Source organism: Peromyscus californicus, unplaced genomic scaffold (assembly GCF_007827085.1).
Source record: "Peromyscus californicus insignis strain IS unplaced genomic scaffold, ASM782708v3 Scaffold_4__1_contigs__length_199733344, whole genome shotgun sequence".
In the NCBI taxonomy this organism is placed as follows: domain Eukaryota; kingdom Metazoa; phylum Chordata; class Mammalia; order Rodentia; family Cricetidae; genus Peromyscus; species Peromyscus californicus.
The window spans coordinates 92672733-92693423 of NW_026294562.1; the positions used below are offsets into that span (position 1 = coordinate 92672733).

The following is a 20691-nucleotide window of genomic DNA, read 5'->3' on the forward strand; positions in this document are numbered from 1 at the left end:
AGTTAATGTTATACCACCCACTCAGGGCTCTGCTTCTGGAGAACTACTTCTTCCTCCTCTTTTCCAGCCATCTGTATACAATTCTGCCCTAATTGCACGTGGCATCTCCAGGAGGGGCTAGAGCATCTATAGGCTGGGGGAAGTTACTTAAGGAGAGCTCTTCATCTGCGCAGCTTTGAGATGCCATCATCCATGTGCAATTAAGAATTGCCAATGCGGCTGCTCTGGGGTTCCCCACCTTCCTGCCAGTAGCCCCTTACCATACTCTGTAAGAAAGCCCAATTAATTCATCTGATGCCCAAGCTGAACTTCAGTGTAATCAGGAATCCGTTTATAACTGAGACCTGTTTATGAGGGAGTACGTCAAAGTGTACCGAAAGCATCCTTGACCACTGAAGCTGGAGCTGGGCAGCTGCCAGTGGTTTGTTTTGTTTTCTTTCGAGTCAGGGTCTCACTAGGTAGCTCTAGGCTAGCCTGGAACTTACTATGGTGACCAAGCCGGCTTTGAACTCAGAGATTCACCTGCCTCTGCCTCCTGAGTGCTGGGGTTAAAGGAATGCACCATTACGCCTAACCTTTTGTTGTTGTTTGTTGGATTTGGTTTTTTACAGCAGGTGTTTGGATTTTCAAGGGTAAAGATGGAGATGGGGGGTCTTCTAACTCCTTGGAGAAGGCTCCCAGCTTTGCAGCAGCAGAGGAAGCCTTTAAGAAGGAAATGGATGAGAGTTGGGGATTTAGCTCAGCGGTAAAGCACTTGCCTAGCAAGCACAAGGCCCTGGGTTCGGACCTCAGCTGAAAAAAACAAACAAAAAAAAAAAAAAAAAAAAAAAAGAAGGAAATGGATGAAAATGTGAATGGGGGAATGTAGAGAGGACAGAGTCCTTCCCATTGCTGGCAACTGGGCCCCTTTGCCAGATGCCATGAATGGAGGAGGCCTGGAATGGCATCTCTTGAATGGATGAACAAATGAAGGAATACTAAGCTATGGATATCATTACTAAGCTGTGGGTTTGGATCCTACCATTTCTCTAAGAATAGTGGTGAGTCTTTAGGCTCCTGGAGAAATAATACCAGTCTCATCCTAAGGTCTTGGACTCCCCACTCTTCTGACTTCTCTATAGTAACACGGGTGACACAGTGTCTCTGGGCCAGAATGGCCTCTACCTGTGAGTGCTGGCAGTACAGGCATGTGCCACTACACCTGTTTTCTTCTGTGTTGGGGACTGAGTGCAGGGCTTCTTGCATGCTAGACAAGCACTCCACCAACTGAACTCCAACTCTCTCTGATCTGTGTTCTCTGGTGCCTTTGGAACTCCATCAGTAGCTGATGCTAAGTCCAGTTCTATGCTCAGTGAATTCCATTTCTCCATTTCTCGTTGTTTGCACAGTGGCTTGCACAATAGCATAGTCCCTCTCATAGCCTCTCTGGTTTAAATCATTTTTAGCCCATTAGCACCAACACCCCTTCTACCCCACATCTAAATTCCAAACACAGGTAGGTAATCTCTGGGCTGTAGGATGGCAGCTCATATGCAGAACCATGGTACTGCCAAGGACCATGCACCTGTAAGGGACTGTTCTGCTTAGTTTTTGTCAACTTGACACGAACTAGAGCCACCTTGGAGGAAAGAGCCCCAGCTGAGGAAATGCCTCCATCAGATTGGCCTGTAGGCAAGTTGTGGGGGCATTGTCTTGATTAATGATTGACGTGGAAGGGCCCAGCCCACTGTGGGAGGTGCCATGCTTGGGCAGGTGATCCTGGGAGGTATAAGAAAAGTAGATGAATGTGAGTCCAAAAGCAAGCTGGTTTGTAGCATCCCCACATGGTCTCTGCTTGAGTCCCTGCCTCTAGGTTCCTGCTCAGACTTCCTTCAAAGGTGGACTGCCATGTGAAGTGTAAGCCAGATAAACCCTTTGCTTCTCCGAGGTGTTCTTGGACTGTCATCTCAGCAACAGGAAGCAGAGCAGGACAGACTAGGACTTGATGTTCCTGTGGACCCATGATCCAAGTGTCTGTCTCAGGGTCTTATGTTGTAGTGTTTCAATGCCAAGATGCTTTCAACATCCAGAAAAACACTAGGCATTAGTTCAACCTAGGAGACATGAGTGAAGTCCTAGCTCCCCTTAGTCCCTGGGAGAATCCAGCGCAGGCTCAGAGGCGCTAAGATGCTTGCCTTTCATCCAGAGAAAGGAAGGAAGATCACAAAGGAAGGCTCTGGTCCAAAGTGAATTCTTTTGTCTAGTACATGGCTTATTTTGAATGTGAAAGTTCAGGGTTACGAAAACAAACGGTTTGCCTGGTGTGTTTGTGAGTTCGGAGACAAAGATATTTCTCCATGTTTGGAGGACATTCTCAGATAATTGTACGATTTTTTTGGACATTGTTGAAATAAAAGACATGCTGAGGCCGCAGACCATTGCACACAGAGCAACGACCCTGTTTGGTACTGCCTTCGTGTGATTCCAGAAGGGCCAATACTTGTAAATACCATGTTGTTAGAGTTTAAATTTGAACTGTGCCCCTTACACTCCTGTTTTGAATACTTACTCCCCAAATGCTGGTGCTATTTGGGGGGCTGTGTGTCTTTAGAAGATGGTAACTGCTTAGCATGTGTAGTCACTAGGGGCTGGCCTTTGAAGGTCTTGTCCCAGTACTCTCTGATTCCTGGTCTGCACATGTTCCTGCAGCAAGAACTCTGCCATGCCTCCTGTGAGTGGTGGATGGCTCCCTCTGGAACAAGCCTTCCCTCTCTCAAATCATCTCAGGTGTTCTGGTTCCACTAACATGAACATAACTAGCAGCCAGCTGGCTCCATAGAGTAAATGGACCTGCAAGCTGCTGCCAAGAACAGAGGTCGTGGCCGCCTTTTCCTACCCTTGCCTGCCTCGCCTGATTTCCTTATAACCTCCTTTATTAACTTGGATTTAGATGGCATTGACTCTGTCAGACATCTTTTTAACAATCTATTTCCTGGGGATTGAGGTAGGTCTTGAACTCTGCTGTAGCCATGGAAACCAGGGCTCCCCTTATTGTTGAAGGAGAGAGCACAGTCCTTAGGATGTTTAGGCTTAGTCCTGTCCCAGAGCAGCTGTGTGATCATGCATAAGGTGTTTCATCTCTCTAGACCTGAGCCTCCTAACTGGAAGACACGCACCCAACACTTTTAGGAGAGCACTCTGAGGTGAGTTTGGTTTCGTGTGCGGTGAGTCTTTGCTCCTGGGTGTTTGCTTGCTCCTTCTCCTCTGCGCCCCTCCCTTTCAACATTTCCAGTTTCCTTCCTTGGATCTGGGTTCACAGCTTGGCTTTTACCACCTAAGAGATCTTTGGAGGTGAGATGACGCTTGTGTAAATGTGAGTCAGAATATGATAGTACTTAGTAGCTTCGCAGTCCCTTCATCCACTCATCCTGGAAGTTAAGTGTTTCCGGAGTGTGCACCTCCCTCAGTCTTCTCTATCTCAGTGAGTGGCCAATCCATCCTCCCAGTTAGTCAAGCACGAAATATAAACATCCTCCAGGTGCTGCTGGAGGCACCAGGGATCTGACAGATGACAAAAGGCACTAAATATACAACATTTTAGTAGTGATGGGTGTAAGAAAGCCACAGAAGAGTGGATGGAGAGCTACAGGCAGAAGAGGCAGCTTCAGATCTGACACTTACAGGAGAGACTCAAGAACATGGAGGGGTCAGCAGATGATGGCTGGGGAAGGGCACTGCCTGGCAGAGCACGGGGTGGACCTGAAGATGGAGGAGTGATGAAGTCAGCGTGTTAGTCAGGTTCCTTAGTAACAGACCTTGCAGAATGAACCTCTCTCCCTCATTATGCAGGTCCTGTTTAGGCAACCACATTGAGATTTCATGGGTGTAGCCTCCCTGTTACCGCTGGGAGACAATCTCACTGGAGGCATCCTGGTTCTCTGGCTCTTACAACTCTTCCAGCCCACTTCAAAAGAGATGTTCTCTGAGCCTTAGGTTTAGGGGTGATACTGTAGATGTACCAATTAGAACTGGGTACCCCATGCTTATTTATTCTCTGCATTTTGGCCAGTTGTGGATCTCTGTAATAGCTGCAAAAGCCATGATTTTTTGAGGTGAAGTTTCACTATGTGGTCCAGCAGGGTCTGTAACTCACACTCCTCCTGCCTTAGTCTCCTGAGTGCTGGGATTACAGGCGTGCACCACTATGCATGGCCCCACATTAGCTTTATATCTGACTACATGGGGAGTCACTGGGGCGTTACAAGAACAAGAGTGACAGGACCTTATACAATTGCACTGAGGGGCAAGAGGGCAGTTAGAAGGTGACTGAGCTGCTCACACTACAGGGAAGGACAGTGGTTTAGAGCAGGGTGGGCTGAGGGAGCTGGTAAGAAATGGTCACATTCTGGACACTTGTAGATAAGCCGGCAGAGTTTTTCGGTGGGTTTCCTGAGGGGCATGTGGTGAGCAAGACAGGTATTATGGACACTGTTTACATGAATACTTGAGAAGCTTGGAGGATGAATTGGCCACTTACTGAAATGGACCAGGGACTCAGGTTGGCTGTGTTAATTGGGAGGGGATCTGTGAGACATCCAAGAAGAGGTGTTGAGTGACAGTTGAATGTGTGACTTTGGGGCCTGAGGGACAGGTTCAGGACATAAACATTTTGAGTGTTCAGAGTATCGAGGCTGGGGGATGGCTCAGTTGGTCAAGTGCTTTCTGTGCGAGTGTGAGGACCTGAGCTCTAAACCCAGAACTCATGGGAAAAACTGGGCATGGTGACAAGCACCAATAATCCTATCACTGAGGAGGAGACAGGCAGATCTCTGGAGCTCACTGGCCAGCCAGCCTAGCCAAATCTGCAAACCAAATCAGTGGGAGACCCTTTCTTTCTTTCTTTCTTTCTTTCTTTCTTTCTTTCTTTCTTTCTTTCTTTCTTTCTTTCTTTCTTTCTTCCTTCCTTCCTTCCTTCCTTCCTTCCTTCCTTCCTTCCTCTCTCTCTCTCTCTCTCTCTCTCTCTCTCTCTCTCTCTCTCTCTCTCCTTCCTTCCTTCCTTCCTTTCTTTTTTTTGTTTTTCAAGACAGGGTTTTTCTGTGTAGTTTTGGTGCCTGTCCTGGATCTCGCTCTGTAGACCAGGCTGGCCTCGAACTCACAGAGATCTGCCTGGCTTTGCCTCCTGAATGCTGGGATTAAAGGCGTGCGCCACCACCGCCTGGCTGAGAGACCATTTCTTAAAAACAAAGATGGACATCTCCTGAGGAAGCAGACTTGAGGTTGACCTCTGGCACTCACTCACACGTATGTGAATCCACATGCACTTGCACACACATAATCAGGTGCACATAGATTTTCATGATAGGGAAAAAATGGTCTTCAGTGTGTGGGTGGCATTTAAAATCTTGAGCTTGGATAAGGTACTCTTAATGATGAGTATATACAGAAGAGAATCTAGGTCTGAGGACTGAGCCTGAGGCAGTTCAGCAGTTGCTCATCAGGGAGACAGGGAAGAATAAGTAGTTTCCCCCAACTCCTCTTCTTTCTCTATTTATCATTATGAACAACAACTATTTTATTCAATTCAGTTAGCATTCACTTGAAGAAAGGTGCTTAGAAAACATCTCCAGGGTTTGTGCTTAAAAAGTAATGTGTGCTCTTTGTAACTTCAAAGACTTTTCAAAAGGCAGCTCCATACCCGCCGGCTGGGGAGGAGGGCCGCGTGGTGCAGGCAGTGACCCAGGAAGGCCAGCGCGTCCCTTTCAGGATTAGTGAAATTAGGCTCTTGTCCACATTCATCTCGGTGGAATGTCAGCTCGAAAACCTCAAAGATCTTCTGCTTCACATCTCTTTCACTTTTCCATCCAACAGAAAAATCCATGTGAAGCCAGGAGGGAGAATCTGAGAAAGGTTGGATTGTTCCTTTGGTGAGATAAGCAATCTGTTGTGTCATGGGACCTGTTTAGAAGCTAGGGGAAGCATCAAGCTCGTTCTCCTGCAGAATTTGAGTAGGGAGGTGAGCCACTGATAACTGGAGATGCTTGTGGAGGGCAATGGGGGAGCATGGGGTGGGGTGGGGGGGGGTCTGTATACTCCAGTTAAGCTTACTGTGATGTGTGGGTTATCTGGTAACAGAGTCCATAGCTTTTTTCAGATTTCCAGAGGTATGAGGCCCTAAAAGGTGCTAAGAGGGGGCTGTCTTAGCAGAGCAAGCACATTGAGGCTGTAAGACCTCTGTGGTTTTCTTACACTAAATCCTATAGTCCTCACGGGCTCTGACATAGCAAGCCCCCAAGCGGAGTGTTTGAAGGAAGAATGTGGACTTGGTAGTTGGGCAAGCTTCTATTTATATCCTAAGCAGCTGCCTTCTACCTCTGAGATCCTGGATGAGTGCTTAACTTCCTTTAAGCTTCATTTATCCATTTGTAAACTAGGAATAATAAAATCCACCTCACTGTGCCATTGGGTAAGGTGGCTTCAGGTCATCCAATAAACACTGGGCATGTGGGGAGAGTTTGGTAAATGTGAGGACCTTCCCTTACTCCTTTTCAGTGACATCGTTTATTGCTTTGCAACCCAAGAAAGCAGCCCATGGTGCTTATATCATGGCCCCAGATATGATCATGTGACCCATTAGGGTTAGCTGCGCCCAAGGCCGCTCATGGTGTATGGGACCCGATTAAGCACACACTGGCAGGTCAGATTTCTCCTGCCAGTTTGAGAGAAGGCACAGACAAGCCTGGAGCTGGGAGACTTATGGGCCATAGCCAGATGGGTTTGCAGCTAAAGAAGGCACAGAGAGAGGAGGAGTGGGGGGAGACAGCCCGGGCTGTGGGAGACAGCCCTGGCCAGGGTTCTGAGAGCACTCTGCTCCCCTGGGGCTGTGTGCACTTCCTCTCCTGTCCTCAGGCCTGTAGAGAGCGAGTTATCCTTGGCACAAGCTCTTTTTCCACTTGAGCTAGCCAGAGCTGGTTTCTGTTGCTTGTAACTCCAAGAAGCCTCCCTCCATGGTGATATCTATTATGGCCATTATGCTCTGCAGTCTTCTCACTCAGCTGACTCACCTGTAGCACCTCCACAGGCCCTCCCTCATGGCCCCAGGCCCCAGAGCTGTCTCTCTCTTCTGGACTTCTTCAGCTTTTCTGGCCTTCCTAGCCAGGCCCCATCTTCCCATAGGCAGGCCAGGAAGATGGCTGTAAGGAGTAGGGGCTGTCTGGCCTGGCCTGGAATCGGGACCTAGCAGAGCCCAGCAGGCAAGCATCCATGAATTAATTTACCCAGATACCCAAAGCAGATACTTGGACTTCTTTTTTCATTTTCCTTCCCCCTCCCACTCTCTTTCCCTCCCTCCTTTCTTTCCTTCCTGTGTGCACATGTGTGCATGTGTAAGTGGAGGCTAACTGTTGATGTCTGGTATCTTAGTCCCTCTCACCCTCATTTGTTGATACAGCGTCTCTCACTGAACCCAGAACTCACTGATTTGCCTACACAGGATGGCCAGCAAGCCCCAAGCCCCAGAAATCCTCCTGTTTCTGCCTCCCTAGCGCTGGGGTGACTACCACATTTTTCATGTGGGTGCTGGGATCTGAACTCAGGCCCTCATGCTTGTGAAACAAGCACTTTACTGATGGAGTCATCTCCTCAGCCCCATGGGTCTCTCTTCTTTCTTAGCAAGGATGTGGTTTTAATTCTGGATTCCAAGTTGTTCTGGCTGCCCCGAGTCCTCTTGCATTTCTGATCTCCAGCCCCTCCTCTTATTTGCTCTGTCCCCAGTAAATCACTTCTAGAACAGTTATGTTGTTGGGTGTTTTTGTTCTTTTGGGGGGCCCACCTCCCAAATAAATCACTCACAGAAGCTTATTCCTTTTTTTTTTTTTTTTTTTTGGTTTTTCGAGACAGGGTTTTTCTGTGTAGCTTTGCACCTTTCCTGAATCTTGCTCTGTAGATCAGGCTGGCCTGCCTCTGCCTCCCGAGTGCTGGGATTAAAGGCGTGTGCCGCTGCCGCCGCCGCTACCACCAGCCGGCCAGAAGCTTATTCTTACTTATAAATGCCCAGCCTTAGCTTTACTTGTTTCTTGCCAGCTTTCCTTAACTTTAAATTAGCTCTGTCTGTCTTTTGCCTCTGGGCTTTTCCTGTTCCCTTACTTCTATAAATCTTACTCCATGACTTGCTGTGTAGCTGGGTGGCTGGCCCCTGGAGTCCTCCTCCTTTTCTGGCTCCTTCTTTCTTCTTCCTTTCTCCCAGACTCTCTTTCTATTTATTTTCTCTGCTTGCCAGCCCCACCTATCCTTACTCCTGCCTTCTATTGGCCATTCAGTTCTTTATTAGACCATCAGGTGTTATAGACAGGCACAGTAACACAGTTCCACAGAGTTAAACAAATACAAAGTAAACAAAAGTAACACACCTTAAAATAATATTCCCCAACACAGCAGCAATAATTATTGTATGCTCTTTACCTGGATACTCAGATACTGATCTTTTGACATATTTGCTCAGTCATCGATCCTGTGCATATACATATTATCTATGTATGCATGTATGAGCTATCCATTCATTGTCTATTTATTTAGCATTTCTCTTTTCCCCTGGAACTGTCTACATACTTTATTCAGATTTTGCTAAATGTCCCAAGAAAACCCCAGATCACTTGCTGCATTTAATTGCTAGGACTCTTGGACTCCCTTTTCTGTGGAGTAATATAATGGTGCTGCCATTCTGAAGAGTTTTCTTGGAATTGAATTTGCCCTGGTGATGAGATTCAGGCGCCGTCTTCGGCAGAAACATGGTTGAAGCGATGCTGTGGAGTGCCTATGTCAGTCTCTCCCACTACTGTTAATTTTGTGTAGACAAATTTCTAAATGGTCTTATTAAATAAAAAACACAGGCCGGGCGGTGGTGGCGCACGCCTTTAATCCCAGCACTCGGGAGGCAGAGCCAGGCGGATCTCTGTGAGTTCGAGGCCAGCCTGGGCTACCAAGTGAGTTCCAGGAAAGGCGCAAAAGCTACACAGAGAAACCCTGTCTCGAAAAACCAAAAAAAAAAAAAAAAAAAAAAAAAAAAAACCACAGGGCCAAATATAGGGGTGAAAGCCTTAGATCAGGGAAATAGGGAAAGCCACCAGCCAACCTTACCTCACCAACTCTGCAGCTTTCAAATTCGAGTTACTTCCTGTCTACCACGCCTTTATTGCCTTGCTGTCCTGCCCTCTCATTGGCTATCTTAGCCCAGCTACCTCACTTCCTCTTCCTACACAGCTCTGTCACTTTCTGTCTGTCTGTATAGACCTCCAGGTCTCTATGGTTGGTACTAGGATTAAAAGCGTGTGTCACCACGCTTGACTCTGTTCCCTAGTGTGGCCTTGAACACACGGAGATCCTGCCTACTAAGTGATAGGATTAAGGGCATGTGCTACCACTGCCTGACTTCTATGTTTACTTAAAATGGCTTCTTATTTCCTCTGATCTCCAGGCAAACTTTATTAAAGCACAAATAAAATATCACCACACTCTTGTTCACTTGGCTCTACCAAGTTTCTTCATGTAAATCTTCTTAATTAGCATATCATGGAGGAAATACTTTGAGACTATGCAAACACTTGTGATTCTTAAACTTTCAACCAGGACTTTTAACATTTATTAGTGTCCCCTGCCCATCAATAAATAACATGACTGCCAAATCATGATTGTCTAGTTTTGGCATTCTTTTACACTTATCAAAGATTTTGTTCTACTGCAAAATAGAACTTCCCTTTCTCCTTGGTTTGTCTTTATCAGTATGAACTCATAATTTTTATTTTATTCAATGGCCTATACCTCTTTACTAGCTTTAGTCATTTGGCTGTCTATTGTGTTAGTTCGCCCTCTATTACTGTGATAAAACACCATGACTAAAAGCAACTTGGGGGAGGAAAGGGTTTATTTCAGCTTATAATCCACTGAAGGAAGTCAGAGCAGGAACTGGAGGCAGAAACTTAAGCAGAGGCTATCTATGGAGGAATTCTGCTTACTGGCTTGAGCCTCATGCTTTGCTCAGCCTGCTTTCTGTTAGCACCTAGGGCTACCTGCCTGGTGGTTCCCAAAGTGATCTGGGCCCCTCCATATCATAACTTAAGAAAATGCACCATAGGCTTGTCCACAGGTCAGTCTGGTGAGAGCATCTTCTCAATGGCACCTCCCTCTTCCCAAATGACTCCAGCTTGTGTCAAGTTGACATAAAACTAGCCAGCACACTCATGCTGTCTCAGATGTGGCCAGCTGGAGCCTCTTCAAGAAGCTCTCCATACTTTTGACATCTTGATACTGTTTGTGACATAAGAAGCTCTAGTTTCACTTCACACCTTCCCTGTTCTAGCACTCATGCAAAACAACAACAACAACAACAACAACAACAACAACAACAACAAAACCCAGGATGTTAGTAATCCCAGTGTGGGGGAGGCAGAGACAGGGGGAACCCCTGGGGCTTCCTGGCAGCCAGTATAACCAAATCAGCAAATTCTATGTTCAGTGAGAGACTCTCAAAATGTGAGGTGGACAGTGACGAAGGAAGACACTGGTCATCAACCTGTACCTTCCACATGCACACACACACACATGGCCCTCACCTCATGTGTACAACATATACACACAAGAGAAAGAAGGAAAAGACACTGGTTCCTTTTTGTTGGAGAATAGTATTTACGAACAAAAAAGTTGAGTGTAAAATATACTCATTGCTCCTGGAGCATCCTTATTGCAGGTCTTCTCAGTGGCCAGAGCTAGAAAATGGGCGAAGATTTACACGCAGACATAAGTTTATATGTATGAATGTATATAAGAACACATATAGATAGTGCCTGGATTATGATGGTTTAGTTCAATGATTTTTCAATTTTACAAGTTGTTCAGTAGAAATTTGAATTAAAAAATTCCCAGGCTAGAAATATGCAATATCATACTCTCCCATATGGTAGCAGTGAGTGGTAGATCACACTCAGCCATACAAACCCACTGGAAATAACTTGGATTCCATACTGAACTGTTGCTAGTGGCTTTTTTTTTTTTTTTAGATACAGGTGGTCAATAAGTTATCCCACATTTCTTATAAAATAGGCCACTTGTTAATGAGTGTATGTAGTCTAGGCCGAGTGATGATGTTGGGTAGGTTATGTATATTAAATACATTTCCAAGTAACATTATTTTTAACTTACAATGAATGTGTTGGGATGTGACTCCATCATACGTCAAGGGTACCTGCAAATATTTACATCTGCATATCTATTTACATCTTTATGTACCAGCTATTCTATCGCTCTGTCTCTGTCTCTCCTTCACTTCAGTACAGTACATGATTTACTCTGCTCTTTCTCCATAGCTGACAGTGAAAAACTTGGCCCTCATTGGTTACGCTGTGCTTGCTAATTTGCTTCCTGCTAAAATGTCTGGGAATATGAAAAAGAAATAGCTAGTTCATAGCTCTCTTGACTTTAGCCTAAGATCACTTATCTTGTACAAAGGTTCCATTCTTTTCTGCCTCTCTGTCCAGAGCTTTCTGTCACCTACGTCTTTTCTGGCCATCTCATTCCTGTCCTTGTCACACCTGAACCTCTCAGGAGTCTCAGAGCAGGTATGAGCTACTTCTTGGCTCTAGACACCCTTCTCTGTCTGTTGTGTGGAGCTCAGCTTTCGTGCCCTGAGTTGGTAGACACCACTCCCCCAGTTTCTCTTGTGAACTTGCAGAAATGCCCATCCATGGCCCTTCCCTCCCATTCTCCTCATGGCTGAGATATATTATTATCCTTTCCTCTCTTACCTTATTTTCTCTCTCCGTTTACTTATTGTTTGAGGCAGTATCTTTCTCTAGAGCTCGGGCTGCTCACACTCCTCCTTTCTTAGCCCCCCACGAGCTGGGATTAGGGTGTGTTCCACCACTCCCAGCTTAAGTATACATTCCTTTTTTAAGGAGTCCCTGCTAGCATTTTATTGGGAAAGGGATACTATTATCTTGGAGGAGGGACAGAGATTGGGATCTTGTGTTTGTAGGCTGTGGTCTTGGGTTGGTCACTTGGGGACCCTAGAATTAGAGACACTGGAGTTAGCAAACTGCAAGACGGTGGCAAGGTTCCTCAGCTCTCCACATTGAAATTTTCGTTTAGGATGTGGGGGTGGGAAGCTACACATGGTGTGTATTTGGCGATGATGGCAGCATTAGAGCATGTATGCAAAGAGGCCGGCACAGTGCCTTATCCCTAGTTCAGTGAATGACACCTGTTGTTGCTGGCCTGCTCAGCCGGCTTCTCAGTGTTCGTTCACTCAGGGTCTGCTAAGTGCTGAGCCTTCTCGGAGTCACTAAGTTAACAGGGCAGGGAAGTCAAGCTCCCAGAGAAACTGTCCAGCAATCAACCCCAGGGCGGGCTGCATTCTTGGCAAGAAGCCAAGTCTCCTCCCTTGGCGTCCCTCTGTCCCAGGATGAGCTTTTGTTTTCCTGGTCCTTAAAACTTCTTCCCGGCCAAAGGTCAGATGGTCAGTCAAGAGCCTCCCCGAGCTGTGGGCCAGTATGCCTGTGTTGGCCCATTGCTTTTGTGCTGAGGACACATGATGGTCGCTGATGGGATGAGTGATGAGCTGGAGATTTTGGTAGAGAGAGGCCAAATCCCTGTGTGGCTCCAGGAACATGGATAAATATAGCCAGCGTAATTGCTTATGTTCTTTTAAGGATTAAAAGTCAGCTTTCGGGCAAGCTGTGAAGCTCCGTGACCAGGACAGCGAGGGACACAGTTCCTTTTTTAGAGCTGTGCTCAGCACTCCTTGTGCATTGCTGGATCCTAGGCCTCAGTGACGCTGCTGTCACATGAATTTAGGGGTCATTAAGAGGGCACAGATGGGTCACAGGTGTTCCTACCACATTCCATCAGCCAGCACTGGATCAGCTCACCAAAGATACTCAGTCAACACTGTTTTTAATTTTTTTTCCCCCCTGGGGCAGGGTTTTTCTGTGTAGACCTGGCTATCCTGGAAGTAACTTTGTAGACCAGGCTGGCCACGAACTCACAGAGATCCACCTGCCTCTGCCTCCCAATTGCTGGGATTAAAGGCATGTACCACCATTGTCTGGCTTTAATTGTGACTTTAATTATATGTATATGTATGTATCTGTGCACGTGAGTGCGGGTGCCCATGGAGGTCAGAGGGGCTGTTGAATCCCTGGAGCTGGAGTTACAGACTTGTGAGCCACTCAGCTTGCATGCTGGGAATTGAAGTTAGAGTCTTTTGTAATAGTGGTGCATGCTCTTAACCATCTCTGCAGCCCCATCAGTGAACATTTTCAGTGCATAAATGGAAAGATTACATTTAAAAAATAACCATGGGGATAAGAGCATCTAGTTAACAGTTACATCCTGATGTCAATTTCCTGGTTCTGAAATACATAGCCGTGTTATAAGTGCCACCATTGAGAGAAGCTGATGAAGGAGTACTTGAAACTCTACTATTTTTATAACTTCCTGTATTCCTGAAATTGTTCCAAAATAAAAGTTAAAAAAAACACACACTAATAACCTTTAGTCAGAATCTTCCCAGCATTCCTGACAGTTGGCAGAGGCAGCGCTGGAAGACAAGTTAATTAAATCTCTGCTCAGAGCAATGCTTTTGTTTTATTATTATTATTATTATTGAATGTAAACACATGACTTAGTCCTGTGGCCCAAGACCTTAAATGCATAAGTAAGACACAGTGAATACAGTGGTTAGTCTTTAAATTTTTTTCATTTCATTTTTTTTTTCCCAAGGCAGGGTTTCTCTGTGTAGTTTTAGAAGCTGTCCTGGATCTCACTCTGTAGACCAGGCTGGCCTCGAACTCACAGAGATCCACCTGGCTCTGTCTCCTGAGTGCTGGGATTAAAGGCGTGCGCCACCACTGCCCGTCTTCATTTTTTTTTTTTTTTTTTTTGTATGTATGCACGTGAGCATGGTGGGCAGGAAGAGGCCAGAGGACAGCTTGTTGGAGTCAGTTCCCTCCTTCCACCATGTGGGTCCTGGGAATTGAATTTAGGTGGTCAGGCTTGCCAGCAGGCACCGTCATCACATGAGCCGTCTCACTAGGCCCAGTGATGCATCCTTATTCCACAACTTAGATTCCTTTCCCAGGGATAATGCTTTAATATTACTGACTTTTGTGCCTGCTTTTGAGTGCACTCTGAGTGTGGGTATATATGAATGGACATAAGTGTCTTCGTATGTACATAAATATGCATCTACACACACTTTTCCCACCCATGTGGTAGATCTTTTTTTAGCTATCTTCCCATGTACTAATACATCTTAGAGCAGTGGTTCTCAACCTTCCTGATGCTGGGACCCTTTAATACAGTTCCTCATGTTATAGTGACCCCCAACCATAAAATTATTTTCATTGCTACTTCATAACTGTAATTTTGCTACTATTATGAATCATAATGTAAATATCTGATATGTGATGGTGTGGGGTCATGACCCACAGGTTGAGAACCACTGTCTTAGAGGTCTTTTCCCATCACTAGGGCACTGGCTCCCTCCTCCTTTATTATGGCTGCACCCCATCTTCTTTTATGACCCCCAAGTAGTGCACATTTATGTCATTCCTAATCCCCCAGCTTTTATACACAGTGCTACAATGAGTAATCGTGTGCATCTGTCATTTCCCAAGTGTGGGAGTTGTTTATAAAATAAATTCCTAGAAGTAGAACTGGGTCAAAGGGCATGGGCCTCCTAGCCTTGGCAGTGCTGATGTGTCCTCTATAGAGCTTGCTCTGCTTTGCACACTCACCAAGGGATGTTTTACAAAATGCTTGTCACTGAAGTGAGTTTTAAAAAGTCACTTGGTGACTGCTTTGTGAGGCTGGGGCAAGCTTTGGGCCTCTACCAAGAGACACAGGAATAGAATGCTGGCTCAGAGACTCACAGAGGCCACCCATGACCTTGGGATAAGAACTGTGGTGGAAGGGGTGGTGGATGGTGAAGAGGATGGAACCACCTCCGCTCACAGCTGGGCCCTGGCACTCAAGGCTGCAGAGCATCTGAAGCATTGCTCCATTTCTTTCAGCCTCAGTTTCCTCTTCAAAGGAAAAATGCAATAATTCTGTTTGATAAGACGCTTGTGAGGTAGACACACACTTTCATGAAAATGATCTAATGTACTGTTTAGAAATATAGGAGGCATTTGCTAAGTGGCTTACACCTGTACAAGTGTGTGCACACACTCATAAGCACACAAAGCCTGAGGTTCCATTTTTAGCATCTGGTTCCTATAATACCCTTTAGAGCAGTGGTTCTCAGCCTTCCCAAAATGCTGCGACCCTTTAATACAGTCCTTCATATTGTGGTGATCCCTAATCATAAAATTGTTTCATTGTCACTTTATAACTGTAATTGTGCTACTGTTATGAATCATAATATAAATGTCTGATATGCAGCAGCAACATATCTGATACGTGATCCCTGTAAAAAGGTCATTTGACTCCCAAAGGGTCAGGACTCACAGGTTGAGAATCATGGGTTTAGAGCAACATGTCTCAAAGTTAGGAATGTTGAGAGTCACAGAGGACCTTAGTTTGGACCAGGTGCCTGTGTCTTGTTTCAGACTCAGGTCTATGAAATGAGAACTTTTGGAAGAGAAGTCCAGAGCCTCTAAGTTCAGGTTTAGAGATCTGAGTCATTCTGAGGTCGGCAGAGCACAGCTAGACAGCCCAGTCCATGTTAGTAGTTTCCACATGTGGCTTTGCCAGTGGGATGCACATCCACAGACAGATGTGGATTCCCAGGAGAAAGAGTGATTAATGAAGCCAGCAGGCAGATTTGCCACCCAGCAGGAAGCTTACTCAACACCCAAGAGAGACAGGCCAGGACCGTGCGCTGGAAGCCAGCCTGGCCAGAGCACTACTTGGTCCAGATCAGTCTGAGAGCACCTGCTCTGGTGACTGGCCTGTGGCTAGGGGCTGAAGATGGGGCCTTTGCTCATCCTGGCAGAAGAAGACGTGAGCCCATTGATTGAGCTCCAATCCCTCATATTCTCACTCAGGACTAACAAAGTAATGGCCAGGGCTGGATTCTCAGGTCTAGCAAGTAAAATGCCCAGTTACGTTTGAACTTTAAATGAACCACATATGATCTTGTGGCACAAGCATGTCTCATGCAGTATTTGGGGCATCCTTATATGGAAATAATTGCATTTCATTTGAGATTTAAATTTGACTATCCTGTGGTTATCTGCTACCCACCTAAGGGCTGAGATCTCTAATGGCAGAAGGGGCGGTGGAGCCCCCATGTGGTTATTTTAGGCTTGACATTCTGTGATCCTAGCCTTGGGTACTGTATCTGAGGAAGGTGAGGAACAAACATTGGCAGGGTGTGGACTTCCAGAAGAGAGGCAGCTTTCCCCACCTGAGCTGAGGGGTGTAGTGGGGGCAAGAAATTCATCCATGCTGTTCTAGTACCTATGAGACCCTGGCCCACAGTGTCCTGATCTTTCACTATTGTCCCACTTCAGAGATGAATAGACTGAGGCTTTGCCATGTTAAGGCTACAGGACTGTTAAGTGAAGGAGCTGGGACTGACCCCTGGGGCTGCTGCCAGGCCTGGAATTAGCTAATCTTCTTCACCATGCCCTTCTCTCTGGCAATCCTGAGGGTTTAACATGGGAGTAGCCTCCGCCCCCAAATCCATGGGACAGGAAACATTCCCAGCTTCTCCTGGCACTGGGCCAGGATCTTATCTAGGCTCACATGCTTGCTGGACACTCAGGGGTGGGAGACTGGTTTGCATATGTCCCCTTCATCCCCCTCTGGCAAGGACAGTGTTGGGCATCTCCAACTGCCCCCCAGGCACTGCCATGGGCTACGGGGGTGCCCCTGCAAGAGCCCAGGATGAGGGGCTACCACTCAGGCCCAAACTTCCTTGAACCCTGAGGCTGGCTGGGAGGCTTCTCCTGCCTTTATCCCCAGAGCCAGGCTGCAGGGGGCCTGGTGGAACTCTGGTTCCCAGTCCCAGCCCCTCATCCCAGCCCCTCTCTGAGGAGGAGGCAGGCAGCCGGGGCTCTGCAGCCAGAGCTTTTCAGCTTGGAGCTCTGGAGCCAGATGTAACATTGACCTTAAATGGTAAAAGCTCCCCAGAGTGAAGAGAGGCTGGCCAGGGAGGAAAGGGGAATAACTCAGTTTTAGGTAAGTCATCGCTATTGCCTAGAATAACCTGCCTCTTCAGTCTGAGGGAAGCAGAGAGGCGCCTTCTCCTCCTTAAAGGTACAGGGTGCTGGGATGGGGGCACTTTAAGTTGCAGGGGAAGTGGCTTGGTTGGGTGCTATTTTAGCCGAGTATTTTTATTGTTGCTGTCTTAAGTTTTAAATAAGAAATGAAGCTCTCGGTCCTCACTAAATCCTGCCTCTTCTGCTTGCTTCTGGAAAGCATGTGCAGGTTGGGGTGAAGATGTGACTTCTCACGGAGACCCTCAGCCCTGGCTTTCCTGTGGGATCCTTTGTGGCCATAGAGTAATGCCGGAGCTGTGCAGGATGGGCAGGGTGGGTTTGCTTCCCCGGGACTTCCGGTGCCTCTGCTTTCTTCTCCCTGGGGTCTACGTATGTGAACTGCTGTTGGTCCAGCCATCTCCATCCTTGACTCTGCTCCATTTCTATGCCTGACCTTCCCGACCTGTGCTCTGTCCACAGCTCCTGAACAATCTCTGAACCAATCTCTTTTTTTGTACCCTGTCCCCTAGCCCACCATACCTTGCACTCTTTCATGGTGAGTGTGTGTGTGTGTGTGTGTGTGTGTGTGTGTGTGTGTGTGTGTGTGCCTGTGTTCCAGCCTGTGCCCCTCCAGAGGTCATTGGAGGCTGTTCCCAGCATGAGTGGCACTCAGACAGGCTTTCCCAAAGGGAAGGTAGCAGGGCAAGGCCCAGGAGAGGCCCAGCTGCTGGCTTCCTTCTGCGCAGTAAACAGTTGTAAAAGCTGGAGAGGCCTCACAGTCTGCATAAACAAGAGCATGGCCTGGGACCCCTGGCTGGCGCTCCTGCCTCCGCAAGTGACAGCTGCTGCTCTTTAACACTCTTCAGGCAGCTTTGGGGTGGCAGAGGAAGCGAGGCAGCCCTGTACTTGGCTGAGCTTCGTTCTGCATGGAGGAGGAGGAAGGTGCCAGAGCTGCCAGGCTGGAGCACAAGTGAGGCAGGACCTGGCAGGAAGGTAACACATGCCAGTGGGGTCTGTGCAGCTACCTCCTCCTCAGTTCTGTGACTTGCCTAAGGCACAGAAGAAGGGTCAGAGCTAGGATTTGAAAGCCGGTCTGCATGGTTTCCCTCCTGACAACTGTGAGTACCTCCAATACTGGCCTCTGATTTTCGACTAAGCGACAAAACGGTTGTCATTGTTACGTTTGGTTCATAATTCCGTGGCATGTGTGTACATGTGCTGGAGGTGGCTGTTTGTACTCAAGCCTATGTCTCCTCCCATATGCGTGGTGGTGAGTCACTTCCATGCACCCTTTATGACCCTCTGGGAAGGAAAACTGCTAATTGCCACAACACGAACAAGACGTTGCCTGTAAATGTATTTTCTGAGCCACAGAGAAGTTGCACAGCTGATTTAACCCCAGTTGACTATCTCCAAAGGTTCTGCTCTTGACCCCTCCCCCCCCCACACACACCCATGCCCCATTCACCTCTGCTGGGTCCTGTTTCTTGAGAGGACAGTAGGAGGAGCACAAACCCTCATGCTCATCTGGGGCTATGACATGAAGTGTCACATGACCCCACAGCATTGTTAGGACTTATGTCTGAACCTCAGCTTTACAGATGGGGGCCTAGGGCTAGAAGGCATTTAGTGCCGCCAAGTGACCCAGTATCTTAGGTAGGTTGAGTAAGAACCATGTGATTCCCAATTCCCAATAGGCCCAGGGCTCTTAGCTTGGGGATAAAGCATTCTGGGAGTTCTTGGGAGGAAACTGGATTGTTTATATGATAAATGGGCTCCAGCAGTTGGGAGACTGAAGTTCTCTCTCTAGCGCAGGCTGGTTCTCTCTCTAGCGTAGGCTGGTTCTCTCTAGGATGGGAGAACTTCTGCAGTAGATGTCATTCTGCCTGTAGTTAGTAACTCAGGTCCCAGGGCTAGTTATTGAGTGCTGCTATCCAAACAGGGAAATCAAAGAGAAAGGAAAAGGGGCCGTTATACCAGCCCTGTGGACTTAGGGGTTCAGGTGACAGCCCTGGTCAACCTCACATGGTGGACCTTTGGACCTGGTACCTGAGCAGAGGTAACTCTTGTCTGTGACCTTGAGCAAACCTTGCCTACCCTGCTAGGGATTTCTCTAGGGGAGTAGAAAGCAAGTGACAACCAGACAGAAAAGCTTCCCCAGCCAGTGACAGATATAAAAAACTGTGCTAGGACTGGCCTTAGGCACAAGATTGGATCCTTCAACAATCCATCATGGATTAGGGAGGGTCTCACAAGGCCCCACCCTTCCCCAGGAGCTGTTGGCAGTTAATGGTTGTCTTGGTGCCATTTGTTTTCATCAGTGTAGCTGCTAAGTTGCCTGTATTCTAGTACTAGCCCCTACCCATGCTTACACAGACAACCCTAGTTAACTCAGTGGTCAAAAAAGAAATAGAAATAAGACACAGCAGAAGAGGACTAATGGAGAAGGGGGAGCGGGAATGGGAGGGAGATAAGAGAGAGTATTGAGGGTGAATATGATCACAATTCAGTGTGTGTGTGTGTGTATGTGTGTGTGTGTGTGCGCGCGCGCGCGTGTGTGAAATTGTCAAAACAATCTTGAATTTAGCAAAATGTCTTCTCAATAACAACATGGTTAAATAATGTAATTAAAATTTTACTTCTTATTATTTTCCTTTATTTATAATTTTTATTCAATTATTTTCTGGTAGTAACAGTAGTTTATGCTTCTGCTAAACTTTCTTGGGGAATACAGAAATGAGAATAAAAAAGAAATTCAGAAGTAATTATAAAGAGAACCATTTCAGAATCTCATCATTCAGAGGCAATAATTGCTACTATGATGGTATATTTCTTATTTACATTTTTACCATTCAGGGACTGACCAGGCCAGACCCTGCTTAGCGTCTGAGATCATATGAGATTAGGCATGTTTCAGGAGGTACATCTATAAGCTCTTCTCCACCCTTCTCCTCTCCTCCATTTTCCTGCTTTTGAGACAAGATCTTAGATAGCCCAGATTGGCCTCGAACTCAACAAGTAGCTGAAGATGGCCTTGAACTTCTGATCTTATTCCTCAGTACCTACCACTGCTCTCAGTATATGTGCTGCAGTTTATCAAACTCAGAACTTCATGTGTTCTGGGTGCCATAGTTATATTTGTCAACACAAACCTAAGAATCCCTGGGAGGAAGGAATCTCAACTGAGGAATTGCCTCCACCAGACTGGGCTGTGGGCATGTCTGTGGGGCATTTTCTTAATTGCTGATTGATGTGGAAGGGCCCAGGGTGGGCATTTCCATCCCTGGGTGAGTGGGCCTGGGCTGTATAAGAAAGGTAGCTGAGCAGAGCCACAGGAAGCAAGCCAGTAAGCAACATTCCTCTGTGGTTTCTGCTTCAAGCTCTTGCCTTGAGTTCCCGCCTTGGCTTCTCTCTCCCCAAGTTGCTTTTGGTCATGGGTTTATCCCAGAAAGCAAACTAGAACACTGGAAAAGCAGTTTACCAACTGAGCCGTATCCCAGCCCTGGAGGGTCTTTACATT

At 46.8% G+C, this 20691-nt stretch overlaps 1 protein-coding gene across 3 annotated transcripts in view; it reads left to right on the top strand.

The window, feature by feature from the left end:
- The first annotated feature begins 3063 nt into the window (after window positions 1–3063).
- The window catches only part of Irag1 (inositol 1,4,5-triphosphate receptor associated 1), a 123033-nt gene continuing 105405 nt past the window's right edge, over window positions 3064–20691 (top strand). Inside the window, exon 1 of one of the 3 annotated variants that reach the window (XM_052712235.1) lies at window positions 3064–3182. The gene's annotated coding sequence lies outside the window, so the exon portion shown is untranslated. Of the gene's footprint in view, window positions 3183–16751; window positions 17230–20691 lie in introns of those variants that run through there. The other 2 variants (XM_052712234.1, XM_052712236.1) reach the window with 2 other exon arrangements.